The following is a 16,966-nucleotide window of genomic DNA, read 5'->3' as shown; positions in this document are numbered from 1 at the left end:
ACTTTGACCGAGTCACGATTCAAGAACAAGACTAAACTCCAATCGAAAAATAAGAAAAAGACTAGATTTCAATGTTACAAACATGATTACAACTCCAATCTATAGTAGATCTAACCGAAAATGACCAAGAACAATTCCAAATTCATATATACCCACGGTTTTGGCTAGATCTCGGTTCATGACAACACATGCTAACCTGAAATCATAAATAAACACAACAAAACCTACCCAAGATGACATATTTCGAATCAAATCCATATTTTATAACAAAACCGATTGAAATATACATTTTTGTATAAATTTCGGATCTATAGATATATATACATACATCATACGATTTAAACATATACATAAATAATATTTTCGGATATATATATATATAAAATGATTTACAGATCTAATATATTTATATAATTATAGGCCGAAAATATAATTGTCGACATAATTGTTTGTAACTTTTTAATAGCTTTCAAACGACTATAAATATGCCAATATTTGATTAATAAATTTTTAATTGAATAAATTTTAAATATTTCACTTAATTTGGCATTTCTACAAGACAACTAGTATTCCTCCTGTTTTCGAGTCCACGCATAATTTTTCTAATTTCTAAATGCTCATAAAGCCTGAATAAAACATAAGTCCATCTATTCCGTTGAAAAAGTCTTAAAGTCTAATGACGTACGTAAACGAAATGAACTAAAGCGACCTGAAAAGTACTTCGGGAAATACGCTCAGATGACGGTTGTCACAACATTACCCCGTTAAAGGAATTTCGTCCCGAAATTCAACTCGCACTAGTCCCATTAAACAATTGGGGGTATTTTGTCTTGAAATGATCTTCTCGTTCCAAAGTATACCCCGTCCATCGTTTTTTTCAATTCCAATGGACTGTAATCCGAGTATACTTGATATTTTCTTAAATTTCTGCACCTTGTGATCGACAATCTCAAAAGGTGTTAGAAATCCAAAAATAGTGATACATTGTAATTTAAGTTATGGACATACTTGTTGTTAAGTCATGAGTTGATGATTTCTAAGGTTGAGGGGCTAATAGTGTTAATTAGCATAGTTGGATAGTTTAGACTATAAATAGCCCTCAATTCCTTAGAAATCATGACTTTTGCATAACATAAGCATAACTCTTGACATAATTTCCATACTATTACACCTAAATAACACACTCTTGATCCCAATTCTCTCTCAACACACACACAAACACTAAGAACACACACTAACCAAACACCATTGTTGATGTTAATTCGGTTGATAAAATCGTGTTGATTACAAAAGGCTCTTCAAGGAAGTTAAAGTTATCGTCAATGTGGATTTCATCCACAGGCACATGACATTCCTCAATGGCTAGACATTTCCGAAGATGAGACACATGAACACGTCGTGAACTCCCTTAAGCTCCTAAGAGAGACTCAATCGATAAGCTACTTTACCAACTCTTTCGAGTATTTTAAAAGGTCTGATATATCGTCGTCCGAGATTTCCACTCTTGACAAATCTAACCATTCTTTTCCACGGAAAACCATAAGTGGTACATGATCCCCAACACTAAATTCTAAAGGTCTACGTCTCACATCAACATACTTCTTTTGACGTTTACGTGCTAATCTAAGTCGCTCTTTAATCTGAATTACTTTCTCAATAGTCCCTTCAATTAGTTCTGGCCTAACTAACTGACTATTACCAAATTTGGCCCACGCGACAGGCAATCTACATTTCCGTCCATACAATGCCTTGAAAAGTGCCATATAAATACTCACATAATAACAATTATCGTAAGAACATTCTATCGAATGTAGATGGTCATTCTGGTTACCTCCAAAGTCTAGGACATAGGCTTTCAACATGTCTTTTAAAGTCTGAATTGTACATTCACTCTAATCATCGGATTGAGGATGTACACCGTACTCGTATCTATTCTAGTCCCAAAGGCCTTCTGAAACCCTCGCCAGAATTGAGAATTAAAGCGAGTATCTTTGTCCGAAATAATCGAAACCGGTACGCCATGCTTCGACACGACTTCCTTTGCATACTTTCTCACCAACTTCTTGGTGGGGTCTTTTTCATGAATGGCCAAGAAATGGGCAGACTTTGTCATTGTATCGACAATCACTCAAATCATATCATGACCATCCTTCATTATGGGTAATTATCTAATAAAATCCGAAGTCACTCACTCCCATTTACGTTCCGGAAAATCTAGTTGCTTGAGTAATCCAGCAGGCTTCTGATGTTCTGCTTTCACCTGTGAACACGTCATGCATGGACTTACAAACTCAACAACATTCATCTTCATGCCAGGTCACCAATACAACTCATTTAAGTCGTAGTACATCTTGTCAGCACCCGGAGGTACCGAATACATTGAATTATGAGCTTCGTTCATGATCAATGTTCTCAACGCACCAGTGAAAGATTTCCCTAGTCTGTCCACAAAATACATCCACCATCGTCCCTTTTATCTAGGTGTTGTTCCATACCTTGCAATTCCTTTTTGAGAAGTTCTTCACTGCCAACAACCACTGTCTGTGCTTCTGTGACCTCATCTCTAACACTTCTTTGCACTTTAATGCTCATCATACGTACTCGTCTAGGCCTAATTCTTTCCTTACGGCTTAGAGCGTCAGCCACTATATTAGCTTTTCTCATGTGATAACAAATGTCACAATCGTAGACACTAAGTAACTTAAGCCATCTCCTATACATCATATTCAGATCTTGCTGCTATATACAACAGACTTTTGTAATTCGTGTAGATTACACACTTGGTTCTATACAACTAGTGCCCCCCACACTTTAATGCAAAATCATTGCTCCTAACTTAAAGTCATGAGTTGTGCAAGTCTTTTCATGAACCTTTAGTTATCGCGAAACATACACGATCACTTTGCTCCTTTGCACGACTACATCACCTAATCCTTGACACGATGCATCGTAGTACACTAAAAAAAAATCATCTGATCCTTCAGGCAGACTCGAAATCGGTGCATTACACAACCTATCCTTCAAAATCTAAAACGCTTTTTCTTGTTTCTCGCCTTTAACATACAACCTATCTTTCTACGTCAATTGCGCTAGCGGCAGCGTAATCTTAGAAAAATTTTCAATGAACCTTTTATAATAACCCGCCAGACCAAGGAACTGTCTAACCTCAGTCGGCATCTCTGGCGTTCTCTAATTCTTAACTGAACTAACCTTGTTAGGATCTACATGTATTCCATCCTTGCTCACATCATGTCTCAAAAAGTGTACCTTATTCAACCAGAATTCACATTTAGAGAACTTTCCATACAGTTTTTCTTTCCATCAACAATTCCAGTACTTTTCTCAGATGTTCAGCATGTTCTTCCTTTGTCTTTGAGTAAATTAGGATGTCGTCGATGAACACAATTACAAACTTATCCAAATACGGTCAACACACTCTATTCATCAAATCCATGAATACTGCTGGAGCGTTGGTCAATCCAAAAGGCATCACCGTGAACTCAAAATGTCCATATTTTGTCCTAAAAGCAGTCATTGGTATATCGTCCTCATGTATACGTAATTGATGATACCCTAAACATAAGTCAATCTTGATAAACGCTTTGCACCATGAAGCTGGTCGAATAAATCATCAATCCTAGAAAGAGGATAAAGATTCTTCACTGTTAGCTTATTCAGCTCACGATAGTCAATACATGTGCATAATGAATCATCCTTCTCTTTGATGAATAAAACACGCGCTCTCCATGGTGACTGACTAGGTCTAATAAATCCCTTGTCTTGAAGTTCTTCTAGTTGTACGACCAATTCTTGTAATCCAATCGTCGCTAGTATATAAGGAAATTTTGCTACAGGAGCTACGTTAGGAACAAGACAAATACGGCAATCGAGTTGTCGAGATAGAGATAAGTCGGGTAAATCATCGGGGAAAACATCCTAATAGTTACGAACGACGGGGACATTGGTCAAGTTAACATCTTTAACAGTCGCACTCATGACATAACCTTCAAGAGACTTAGACCTCTCACGCTGAACTTATAGTATCTCGCCATTAGGTAAGAATAAGAAAATGAGTTATGTAGGAAAACGTTATCGTCGATTTCTCATAGACCATGAAAAAGATAAGGAAATGGTAAAAGTTTCGACCTTTTGGAACCTAATCTTCTGAATCAAAAGTTATAAGGGAATTCTAATAATTTTGCACTACATAGTATCGTCACATCGACCAATGACATCCAGTCCATACCAACAGTAACGTCAAAACTCCCCTTTTCAAAAGGTACTAAGTCAATAAAGAAACCATAGTCATTAAGAACTAACGTGCACGAACGAATGACCCAGTTTAGTTTAACTAGCTCTTTGTAACCATTGTACGTCAAAATATATATATATATGTAAGACTCAGTCTAATGTTCAATAAGGAACGAAACTAGTCGCGACAAAACTATAATCAGCCCTCGAGTCAAAAGAACAGTAGCATAAGTAAAGATCATTCAGAAGAAAGTTCTTGTAGCACAATCGAATCATCACGAGTCTCTATTGCATTTTGTACATAAGTACGAACTCTAGCAGCTTGAAATTGATCGCCTCTATTTGACGAGTCCAGCAATCTATAGCTGATTAGGATGAACGTCCACTTGAACTTGCAGCGCAACATCCTGAACCAACTCATCAATCATAGCCTCAGATCTCCATATAGTCGCTTCCAGAGTGAGCGGGTGAACAACAGCCATAGCCGACCTAACCCGCAGGATCAGCCTACGAGGATACTTTTCAATGCCTTTACTCTTGGGATTACCAAACGTACAACAAGCCTTGACAATTCATTGAGACGTGTAGCGTAACCAACATGATCAGCACTAATCATCTTATGCTCCAAAAGTTTTCGATATAACCTTATCAGTTCAGTTGCCGTACAGAACTTTCTCGTAAACAACTCCTAAAAATTTTTACAAGACATCGCCTCAGTCACTACTATGACTCTAACTCGACACTAACCTTTCAACCAAGACAGCACATCCAAGGTAAAGAAATTTGTCACATACCTCACCCTCTGACTAGTACACACCCACTAATGCCAATCACAGCTTCCATCTATTTAACCATTGAATAAACTTGACTGCTCCACCCTTGCCATCATAATTTCGCACACCACAATCCTTGAATTTTTGTAAGTAAAACATCTGTTACCACTTCTAGGCTCTTTTAGTGCATTTCCATCACGCATTTTCTCGTCAGCGTCTTCATAGTATTCATCAATCTCCTGTATCACTGTTTCCTCATACTGCACATCCTCTGCTTCATTAAAAGTCGGCCCTTCATTCGTCGCATTTTCGGTATCTCGTGTAAGGACAACATTGACGACTTGAATAATCACGTGGATTGCCTCCGTTCGAAGTAGCTCTCGTCTCATCGCTATTACACACTCGTTAGTATATCTCTTGAACGTTAGACGCGAAGAAGCGTTCGAAAATGTCAAAGTCTATGTTACATACTACACTCAGCAAGCTCTCTCGTCTTATGGTCTAAGGGATGCTATCTAGATCTTAAATGGTCTAAGGGATGCTACTTAGAACTTAAATGGTCTAAAGGTTGCTATCTAGAACCTAAACTAGTCATGCAGCCTACATCAAATGCAACATAAATACATATATATACTATTAATATATAACCCTAAATTGCAGTTAAAATGTGGTCCGAATCTAACACAAACATCTGATGCACTAGAGGTGTTTGTATACAGGGTGTACCAGCGGCTAACCCTCCACACCCCTAGTACATCTAATGCAAGGTCGAATCACGGTACTGGTATGCTCTCTAAGTATTGGTCGGGTATGTATACAGGGGTGTACCAGCGACTAACCCTCCACCTAACCAACACCCATTAAGCAGACCAGGGTAGCTACCACACTCTCACTACAAGTGCAATCACTGATGTCAATAACTGTCGCAAGGCATGGCGGTAATCATAGAACAGTTGATCAGGCTTTTCTATCATTATCGTTATGCGATACTAGTTAGTGCCATCACTTCATCTTGCTCTAATACACATAAATAATCGCAATAACACTGAAAGCACACAGTCACCACAAGTACACAGTCACCAAATGACAACCATAGTCAAAATAAGCACAGAGATAATAAGTCTCAATAGAACTTGAACTCAAAATATAAGTGACGTTAGCACGTCTAGAATGCATCTATAATTCCTATCGTAAATGCTATACGGGGTTCTTAGGTTATAGTCTAGGCTTTTTCACCTAATTCTCTACAACCACGTCTCTGATACCATTCTGTAACACCCCACCGTTGGCGGAAACATGAGGTGTCATGAAAAGTACAGCATGACATGGAATTACATAAATACTGCTAAATAAAATAGAATATAATAAATATATTCCCAACAAGATGAGTTCACAGTCATAATAGTGCTAAAATAGCTTATTACAACCAAGTCCATAAAAAAATAATCCAAGGCATGTAGCCTTAAAGTCTGACAATAAATAAGGAGCACTAATCTCCAAAGTCCAGTCTAGCATAGCAATCTTTATCCCTGATTAACCTGAGCACCTGAAAAGTATACTAAAACGTGTCAACACAAAGGTTGGTGAGTTCGTAGGTTTTATGTCAAAAGTCTAATAAAAGAAATAAGTCTTTTGTCGATTCTTTTAAGTCTAAACAAGTAATAGTTCAATATATAACGAGCAGAGTTAAGACATAATAAGTCCAGATGCCTCAATGTCTCAAGTCCGGCCTTACGGTACCTGCCTTAGTCCAAAGTCTCAAGTCTCAAGTCTCAAATCATACAATAAGTACGTCCAAAGCCAACAAACAAACACATAATCACACACATACAACAAGATCAAAGCACGTCAAATGGCACAAGTAACTCTATACACACAGGCTCAATATTGAACATAAAACAGAAATCGACAAAACTGTTTGAAAATAAGTATACTTTCCACCCCAATGTCGTAATATATATAATAGCCCTTTTGTCCTTATTTCAATAATGTCACATTTTTAATGTTTATATCTTGTTTATGAAATGTCATCATAAAATTATATTAAGTCCAATAAGTCATTGATTATTATTATACCAATGTATAATTTATATAGTCTTTAGAAATCCATTAGTCTTTATATTTATATGTATGTACATATATTATTATTAATTTAGTCATTTGTCCATATCAAATTAATCCGTATATATATCCAAATGTCCATATTAAATTAGTCCTTAGATATATATATATATATATGTCCGTATTAACTTCAATATTATGACAATTTGAATTCAATTATATACCCAAATCTGACTTGACCAAGAATGCCTTAATTTTGACTTTGTTTGACTTTGCCAATCTTATTTTAATTTTGACTTTTCCAAAATCCTTAATTAACTTTGACTACAAAGTCCAAATTGAATCAAACCCTAATTTAATTTTGACCCTAAAAGTCCAAATAAGCCCCAAATACACTAAAAACCTAATTTTTGAACCTAAAGCGTTTTCCGGCCGGTTTGACCACCGTTGACCAACAGTTGACCAACTTTGACCGAGTCACAATTCAAGAACAAGACTAAACTCCAATCGAAAAATAAGAAAAAGACTAGATTTCAATGTTACAAACATGATTACAACTCCAATCTATAGTAGATCTAACCGAAAATGACCAAGAACAATTCCAAATTCATATATACCCACGGTTTTGGCTAGATCTCGGTTCATGACAACACATACTAACCCGAAATCATAAATAAACACAACAAAACCTACCCAAGATGACATATTTCGGATCAAATCCATATTTTATAACAAAACCGATTTAAATATACATTTTTGTATAAATTTCGGATCTATAGATATATATACATACATCATACGATTTAAACATATACATAAATAATATTTTCGGATATATATATAATGATTTACAGATCTAATATATTTATATAATTATAGGCCGAAAATATATATATATATATATAGAATAAAAAAAACGGATTTTAGATGAAGAACCACATAGATCCAACCAAAACTTGTCAAGATCTAAAAGATTAATGAAGAAATGGGTGGTGGATGGTGGTGAATGGTGGCTGGCGGCCTAGAAAGGGAGAGAGAGGGAGAGGGTGGCTAAGAAGAGAGGGAGAAGAGAGAGAGGGGTGTTTGTGAGAATGAGAGGAAAATGGGAAGGAGTTTAGGGTTTTGTTTACTCCCCTACCCTATGTTTGACTGAAATTGACCTCTTTGACCCTTCCGAAAATTCATTTGACTCAACCAGCGGGGAGAGAGAAAGATTGGGTAAAATTTAGTTTTTTTGATATATAAATCGATATATATATATATATATATTGTGTCGGTCAAAGTCAAGTGCCATGTCAGCAAAAGTGATGATGTGGCAGCGGTGACATGGCACTTAACGAGCTCCGTCTGTTAAAAACTAACGACATACGCTTTATTAGGAATTTTTTGAAAATAAGATCTTTTAAATAGATGAAACAAAATATGTTACTTTTAATAAGAATTTCATGTAAATAGGTTATCTTTTTATGAATTTTTCCCTTTAATTAATTACTTTTACATTAATAACCATATCGCTATCCTACCGCTGCCACTGCCACTCATCGCCGCCACCAAATCTAGAGGTGGTTCTCGTCGCCGCCACTCAACATCACTACTGCACTGCACATGTCCTCTTAGAATTATCTAAAAATTACACCCAATGCGTAGTGTTAAACAATTTCTTTTTAAAAAAAAAATACATTTTAATGCATATAAATTCGTAAACTTCAATTAATGCATTTATCAAGAAGTGATGGTGGCCGACAACCTCTTTCACCAACTGCCGATTTTAACACACATATATATTAAATATATACTAGATGGTTATCCGCTTATATTAAATATATAATAGATGGTTACCCGCACGATACAGCGGAGACAGGACATAGCGTGCAAGATATCGTGACAATTTTAAACCGAACACTTGTGTAAAAAAGATGATAGCATAATACCCATGTAAAGATGTAAGCTGATTTCCTAACTTAAGTTTTCATTTGTTTGAGTGCCATTCAATTAATCAAAGGGTCCAAAGGAGAAAATATGAGAAACCACAAAAACATTAAATATGAGAATTCATATTTTTTGTAAAGTTACTTCCAATGTTCTGAACTCAAAAGAACATTAAATCTGGTTTCTACCAAAACTTTACACATAAACACCCACAGAAAAACAATAAACATGGATAATTGGGCTCTCTCTCCAACCTATTACTACAAATATCTTGCTTCATGCATGTAATCCTGAAAGGGAAAAAAAGTAACTTGTCACTCAATGATTTTAACTTGAAGGCGTCTCAAGTAGTTTGATATATAGACTTACAATAAGAAAATATTAAATTTAAGACTAATGTGGCAATGAGAATCTACGGAAAAAAAATTATCTTTGAAAGGATGTGAGACTGGAAAATGAGAAGTGTGAGGGGAATGCTCCAAAAATTTATCTTGCTTTTGTAAGGCTTTTCATAAGCTCCAAGGCTTATAAAGTACCATCGTATGTAATGTACCTTAGAAATCTTGTGATGCTTCTCGACTTCAATACTTTTATTGTAACATAAGAGCATAGCTTAATATAGATTGTATACTCAAATAAAAGATTGTGTACTCAAATAAAAGTTTGTATACGGAAATAAAAGATGTGTTCTCCAAAGCCTGAAAGAATAATATAGATTGTATACTGATATAAATAATGGAGGCAAGTAATAACTAAATAAAGGTTAAGCATATACTCACCTTCTCAACACCCAAACTCCCAATACCTTCATCTACCAGTAATCCCCTTGCTACTCCATTTTTATTATTTACCGCTATAAACACCTAAAGAAAAACAATAGACTTATGAAAATCAGACCAGAGGGCTGATCCCACACCACCTATACCCTTCTAATTTGTATGAGTGGGTTACACTACATTTGCATGATTTACATCAACGTTAAGGAATGTATATTATGTATATTTACCAAAAATACGTATTTTTATAAAACTTAGCTTTCAAAGCAAAGTCATTCACATTAAAAGTTGAAGTTGGGAAATAAAATAACCAATAATAAACAACATTTGTACCTATCAGGTGGCTTTGAAATCAAGGTTTTCACATTAATATTGAAGATGAAAAATATAAAAACAAAACAGAAAAAAAAATTCATACCTACACCTTACCAATTTGTACCTATATCTTTGTATGAGCATTCAAGTTGACCAATCCAGCCATATTTGGTTGATGCATTTCAATGCTGCATCAAATATTCAGTGAAAACATTCAACGGGTAAGATTATGAATTGAAGAGTAAACATGCATTTCAATAACTTCCATAGCTTGAACATCATGTTAGGTACCCTTTTATGAAACTTCAGAAATAATTACAATTATAAAAATGTCATGGACGCATGCCTATACGATTCATGAGACACATTAATATAAACATACATAAATTACCTCTATTCTTTCATGCTACATGAGTACATGTCGTATTTGAAACAGTAACTCTTTTATTAAAAAGCTAAGAACTCCGACCAATTGCCCAAACCACCCACTTAGTCACATCAAGGTTAGAGCCTTCAAATTATTTTATCAGATTATCAGTCACTTATCCGGGTCAATGGTCTGAAAATGAGTCATGTATTTAGCCATGTCAAGGTTAGACTAATTAAGGTAAAAATATCATGGTTTTGAGTTTTGACTAATAGCCCAAAACACCCACATAGTCATGTCAAGGTTAGACAATTCAAAATTAATATATCAGTCACTTAGGTACGTGAAGGTCCAACAAAATCATCTTTAACAATCGTACTTTGTAATATCATTCACTTAACTCCTTAATGAAACTATATCATTTTACTTTTAAACTAAGTAACGTGAGACTTTCGGATTTTGGTGTGGTGGGTCTGTTCATTGGAAACCTCATGCAAAATTTAAGCCAACACGACTTTCTACATAATATAGCTAACAATAACAAAGCGTGAGAATGGAATATACCTTCCCATGGAAAAAAAAAAAACATTAGCAAGAGAGCAATATTCTATAATCGTCTGAACTTTAACATGAACAATATTTCCAAGAAGTATCCTCGCAAAATGGTAACCTCTACCTCAAAGAAAATTAGTACAGAACATTAAAGTAGACCTTGTTGGTACTCAAAAACATCCAGTAACACAGATTCATACAAAATAACAGAATAACGAAAGAACTACACTTTAAATTTACCACATTTGACCTATTTATAAAACTATTGTAAGACCAATATGTAAACCTCTTATATAAGGTGATGATGTAATTCACTTCAAAAGAGCTATTCAATGCAAATCCCCTAAAATCAACAAATGCTAAATAGTGCACAAACTTCGACACGACTTACTGTTAGTTGCACCAAATTTCACAAACTACCACTAAATGTGACACTTAATGAAACAAACTACGTTGTTATTTGCATATCTTAATATATATATATAATTGTGTATATACAGTTAAAAAGGAAATGACAGTGTTATTTTATACCTATTGACTACTCTACAGACTACATGCACCACAAAAAAAGTCTTGTAAAATTGTTTTTGTTGCATATTGGAACTCAATAACGACATAAAAAAAATTAAATTACCATGGGTGCTACTTTGTATTCTTGAAGATCCTTTGCTATTGCTGCCAGTGTAAGAACAACAATACAACAATACTCAAAAAGCTCCGTTACAATCCAAAGTGAATCAATCATATACAAACTATGAACATAAATTAATAAGATTGAAATAATACTCATCTTAGTGCCCATATTTCAAGGCGGTGCATCTGCTGGTTCTCTAAAAAATTAAACAAAAGATTAACAACAGTTAGAATGAAAAAGATTAACAAAAAAGGGAAAAAGATAGCGATAGATACCAATTTACAAAGATAGCGGAGACATAAACATATACCAAAAAAATATAAGATTTAACAAAACAATCTAAAAATTTTTATGTTAAAAGCTAAGAATTATTGAACATGCCGTTTAACGAAACCCATAAACTGGGAAAAAAAATCAAATGTTATTAAAATTAAATCTGGAAATTTAAAGATAAAAGGGAAAATAGATCTTATAAATGGGTGAAACTTCAACTCGCTATATCCTTCCAGTATCTAGCACAAATGAGGTGTGTGTATGTGTGTGTGTGATGGCGGTGGGTTTAATTCCGCATAATTAAAAATTAACATAGAAACCCTAATAATCACAATTCAAACAATGAAAGAAAAAAATTCGATTAAAATATAATGAAATTAATTGACTGATTACGGGGGTTTTACGGCGATTTGGGTTTCCATGACATGGTTGCCGGCGGATCTAACAGACGCCTGTGATGTGGTGGTGGTGGTGGTGATGATGAGTATTCCGGCGACGGTGGCTGCTGGTGAAGATCTGAGAAGTCATAGAGAGGGAATGTGTATGTTTTTTGGTTCAGGGGAAGAGGATGTGGGGAAATGCATGTACGAATATACGAAAAAGGAAAATGCCAAGTTAATATTGTTATTTCAAAAACAGAAAATTACCAAAAATAAAAAGGGGAACCCACAAATAAAAAAGGAGTAAAGATATATATATATCAAAGTTTACTTGAGAACCCACAAATAAAAAAGGAACGTGAGAATACACTCATTTTCTTATATTTTCTTTCTCTTTCATTAAATAAGAAAATTCAACCAAATAATTTAAAATGCTTTATCTCACAAACCGTAAATCGTTAGACGAAACAAAAAGCATGGGTAGTCTTAAAATTTCGTTCTCTTTCATTAGAGATCCAATTCGATATAATTTTGACGACTTTTTAATTTTCGTTTTTTTTTTCCCATCGCGTTCATCCTACACATGTGTAGGTATGAACCTACACATGTGTAAGTTATGTGTAACTACCAAAAAGAAAACGAAAATTAAAAAGTCATCAAAAATATATCGAATTGGATATCTAATGAAAGAGGACAAAATTTTAAGACTACCCATGCTTTTTGTTTTGTCTAACGATTTACGGTTTGTGAGTTAGAACATTTTGAATGATTTGGGTGAATTTTATTATTTAATTGAAGAGAGAGAAAAAGGAAAAGAATGTGTGGTCCAGAATGGTTCTTGAGTTCTTTTTTTTTAGGAGTTCTCAAAATAACTCACCCCTATATATATATATACTAGTCCTAATACCCATACGATTTACGGTAATTATATATATTGTATCGTAAGGAAATTCGAATATGTCGCATAGATGATTCATGAGTATGATATAAATTGTAGTTAAATTAAACCGATGATCGAAGTTATATTATAATAAACAGTACTGAAAATATATATACGTTTAGTTAGAGTTTTGAATTTACCTTAAATTTTTACAATTACATCAAAATCGGAACCGGTAAGTATAGTGGATGACGACGACAAACACCCTTGTGATTTCGATTGTAAACTCAAAATTTTGAAGTCTTTATGTTAATAACTTATAATAAATACGTTTACAAAATTTTGACATAAAGACTTTTCAGAATTTTGACATAAAATTTTTACAAACATACGAACTCACCAACCTTTGTGTTAATAACTTATAATAAATACGTTTACAAAATTTTGACATAAATTTTGAAGTCTTTATGTTAATAACTTATAATAAATACGTTTACAAAATTTTGACATAAAGACTTTTCAGAATTTTGACATAAAATTTTTACAAACATACAAACTCACCAACCTTTGACATCAAATTTTTACAAAATGTAAACTCAAATAATTATTATTTCTTATGACTTTCTACTTAGATTCAAGAAAGTAACATTTTTAACATTTTTACTTGACATATAAACTCCTAATTAAACTTTTATGTTATAATTTATCACAATTGGATTCAAACAACTTTAAATATTTACTATTGACATGTGATCTCCCAATTAAATGGTAATGTTTTTTTATTATTTAGAAAATCTGTAAGTCACACTTCTTATATACTATTTGCTAAGTTCATATTTTAAATATTGTTTAGTACTTTAGTCTATAAATGTGTTACTTCGTGTGCTGGCAATTTAAAAAACTTGAAGTCAAAATTTAAAAGACTTATTTCTTTGACTAGACTTTTGACATAAAACCTACGAATTCACCAACCTTTGTGTTGACACGTTTTAGTATACTTTTCAGGTACTCAGACTAATCAGGGATAAAGACTGCTATCCTAGGCTTGGACTTTGGAGATTAGTGCTCCTTAGTGATTGTCATACTTTAAGGCTACATACCTTGGATTATTTCTTTTTGAACTTGGTTGTAATAAGCTATTTTAGCACTGTTATGACTTTAAACTCATGTTTTGGGAATATATTTATTATATTCTATTTAAATTAGTAGTATCTATGTAATTCCATGTCGTGCTGTACTTTTCATGACACCTCATATTTCCGCCAACGGTGGGGTGTTACAGAATGGTATCAGAGCCAGGTTGTAGAGAATTATGTGGAAAAGCCTAGACTATAACCTAAGAACCCCGTATAGCATTTACGACAGGAATCATAGATGCATTCTAGACGTGCTAACGTCGCTTATATTTTGAGTTCATATCCTATTGAGACTAATTATCCCTCATGTTTATTTTGACTATGGCTATCATTTGGTGACTGTGTGCTTTTGGTGTTATCGTGATTATTTATGTGCATTAGAGCAAGATGAAGTGATGGCACTAACTAGTATCGCATAGCGATAATCATAGAAAAGCCTGATCAATTGTTCTATGATTACCGCCATGCCTTGCGACAGTTATTGACATCAGTGATTGCACTTGTAGTGAGAGTGTGATAGCTACTCTGGGCTGCTTAATGGGTATTGGTTAGGTGGAGGGTTAGCCGCTGGTACACCCTGTACATACCCGACCAATACCTAGAGAGCATACCAGTACCATGATCCAACCTTGCATTAGATGTACTAGGGGTGTGGAGGGTTAGCCGCTGGTACACCCTGTATACATACACCACCAGTGCAACAGATGTAGGTGTTAGATTCGGACCACATTTTAACTGCGATTTAAGGTTATATATTATTAGTATATATATATATGTATGTATTGCATCGACATGAATTGCATGAATGGTTTAGGTTCTAGATAGCATTCCTTAGACCATAAGACGGGAGAGCTTACTGAGAGTATCTTGTGATATTAACATCATCGAGTGTATTCTTGTTAGAAATTCAAAATAGTGCTTAGTTGTATTTCCTTATCTTTGTTATTTTGTATATGTAATATAAGGTTGAGGGGGAGCTTATGCATTACTTAGAGTATAAATACCCCTCAAGCCTTAACCTTTTGTAACCTTATAGTCATATATTGAAAAATATATTTCCAAGCTTTACACACACACATCTCTGTCTCTCTCAATTCACACACTAACACACACACATCCACCATTGTTACTCACCTTACTTCCGCACCCGAACACGAACGATTTATGGTATATTACATGTGGTATCAGAGAAAAACAACAATCAGTTGACGATCCAGAACAGATTCAATACAGATTCATTGAATTTTGTTCAAATTCTTCTTCTACGTGTTCAAAGAAACTTTTACCGCCATTTCTGTTCTTCAACAATTTACATTCAATTTCTGTTCAATTTTTTAAGTTTTTGTTCACTAATACATTCCAAATCATATTTCAAAACATTCTGTTAAGTTTCAGAATCAAATTCAAAGTTTTGAGTAAAAATCAAAATTTTCAAAAATTTGATTTTCACAATTAAGTTGATTTGAGATATGGAATTGTTTTTAGGATTGTGCGCGATCATTTTCTGAGCATTTTGATGTTTGGATCACATCCTAATTCTCAAAACTGAATGAGAATTGATCAATTTTGTATCAAAAACTGTTTGTTTTATCTGTTCTGTTTATATGTACAGGTATCTCAAAACGATCTTTGTTGCAGGAACTAAAACGATCTCTTTTAGATCGTTCTAGTTTTTGGACCATTTTGAAGTTAAAACGATCTAATTTAGATCGTTCTAGCTTATATAATTCTGTGTGAATTGTATGGTGTGTGGATCGTGATTCTGAAGTTGTAGTGATTGGGAATCACACACTTCCTTGGGTAACTGATCTCCTTGGGATTGGTTTTGCTTAAAAACTTCCAAATCATTGTGTTACTCTGCCCAAATTTTCAAAGTTTTCATACTTAGAAAATTTTTCACCCAAAATTGTTAAAATGATCTAAATTTAGATCGTTCTAACTTTTCTTTACAATTCCTTAAAACGATTTCTTTTAAAACATTTCATTTTTTTTCCATCTTCTTTCTTCTTTCGTCTTTCTTCTTCATCACTTAGGAAATTTTTTAAAAATTCTAAAACGATCTAATTTAGATCATTCCAGTTTCCTTTTTCAATACTTAGAAATTTTTTTCAAAAATCTAAAACGATCTAAATTTCTAGTTTCATTTTCTAAATCAAGTTTTTTTTTATTGTAATTCAATCATTTCAAATGACAACAATCAACATCAATTCAGACATTTCATCAAGAGAGGTACAAGTTTTTACTCAAACTGACTACTTGTCTCTTCAAACAACTGCTGATACTTTGACAATGCAAAATCTTACTTTGAAGACAAATTTGAACATAGCTAAACAAGAGTTTGATAAACTTAACGAAGCTTTTTCTCAACTCTCAATAGCTCATGATGCTCTCAAAGTTAACTATGACTCTTTGAAAGAAATGCATTTGTCAAGTAACAATTCTCAAGTTGTTTCACCCAATGCACATCTAACCAATAAATGTCAAGACCTCGAAAAGACTGTCCATTCATTCAAGCAAACCATTGAGACCTTACAGCTTGAAAAAACCAATGAATGGATAAGAGCAAATGCAAGACAAGCAGATGTTGAGTTTCTCACAAACAAAATGAAAGATGTGAGACCAAATTGTGAAAAACATGA

General features: G+C 34.0%; 1 long non-coding RNA gene across 3 annotated transcripts; it reads right to left on the bottom strand.

The window, feature by feature from the left end:
• Positions 1-9,110: 9,110 nt before the first annotated feature.
• LOC122597956 lies at positions 9,111-12,535 on the bottom strand. 3 transcript variants are annotated; one of them, XR_006323499.1, is made up of 5 exons: positions 12,325-12,535; positions 11,659-11,854; positions 10,220-10,293; positions 9,794-9,877; positions 9,111-9,304 (listed from the first exon to the last, which is right to left on the bottom strand). It is a non-coding gene; the product is annotated as an uncharacterized LOC122597956 (long non-coding RNA). The 3 variants fall into 3 exon arrangements; XR_006323497.1 differs by having other exon boundaries at positions 10,209-10,293; positions 12,325-12,534; XR_006323498.1 differs by having other exon boundaries at positions 10,209-10,293; positions 12,336-12,534.
• Positions 12,536-16,966: the final 4,431 nt, after the last annotated feature.

This window comes from Erigeron canadensis, chromosome 4 (genome assembly GCF_010389155.1).
Source record: "Erigeron canadensis isolate Cc75 chromosome 4, C_canadensis_v1, whole genome shotgun sequence".
NCBI classification, from domain to species: Eukaryota; Viridiplantae; Streptophyta; class Magnoliopsida; order Asterales; family Asteraceae; genus Erigeron; species Erigeron canadensis.
This window is presented reverse-complemented; position numbering and strand designations above follow the sequence as displayed.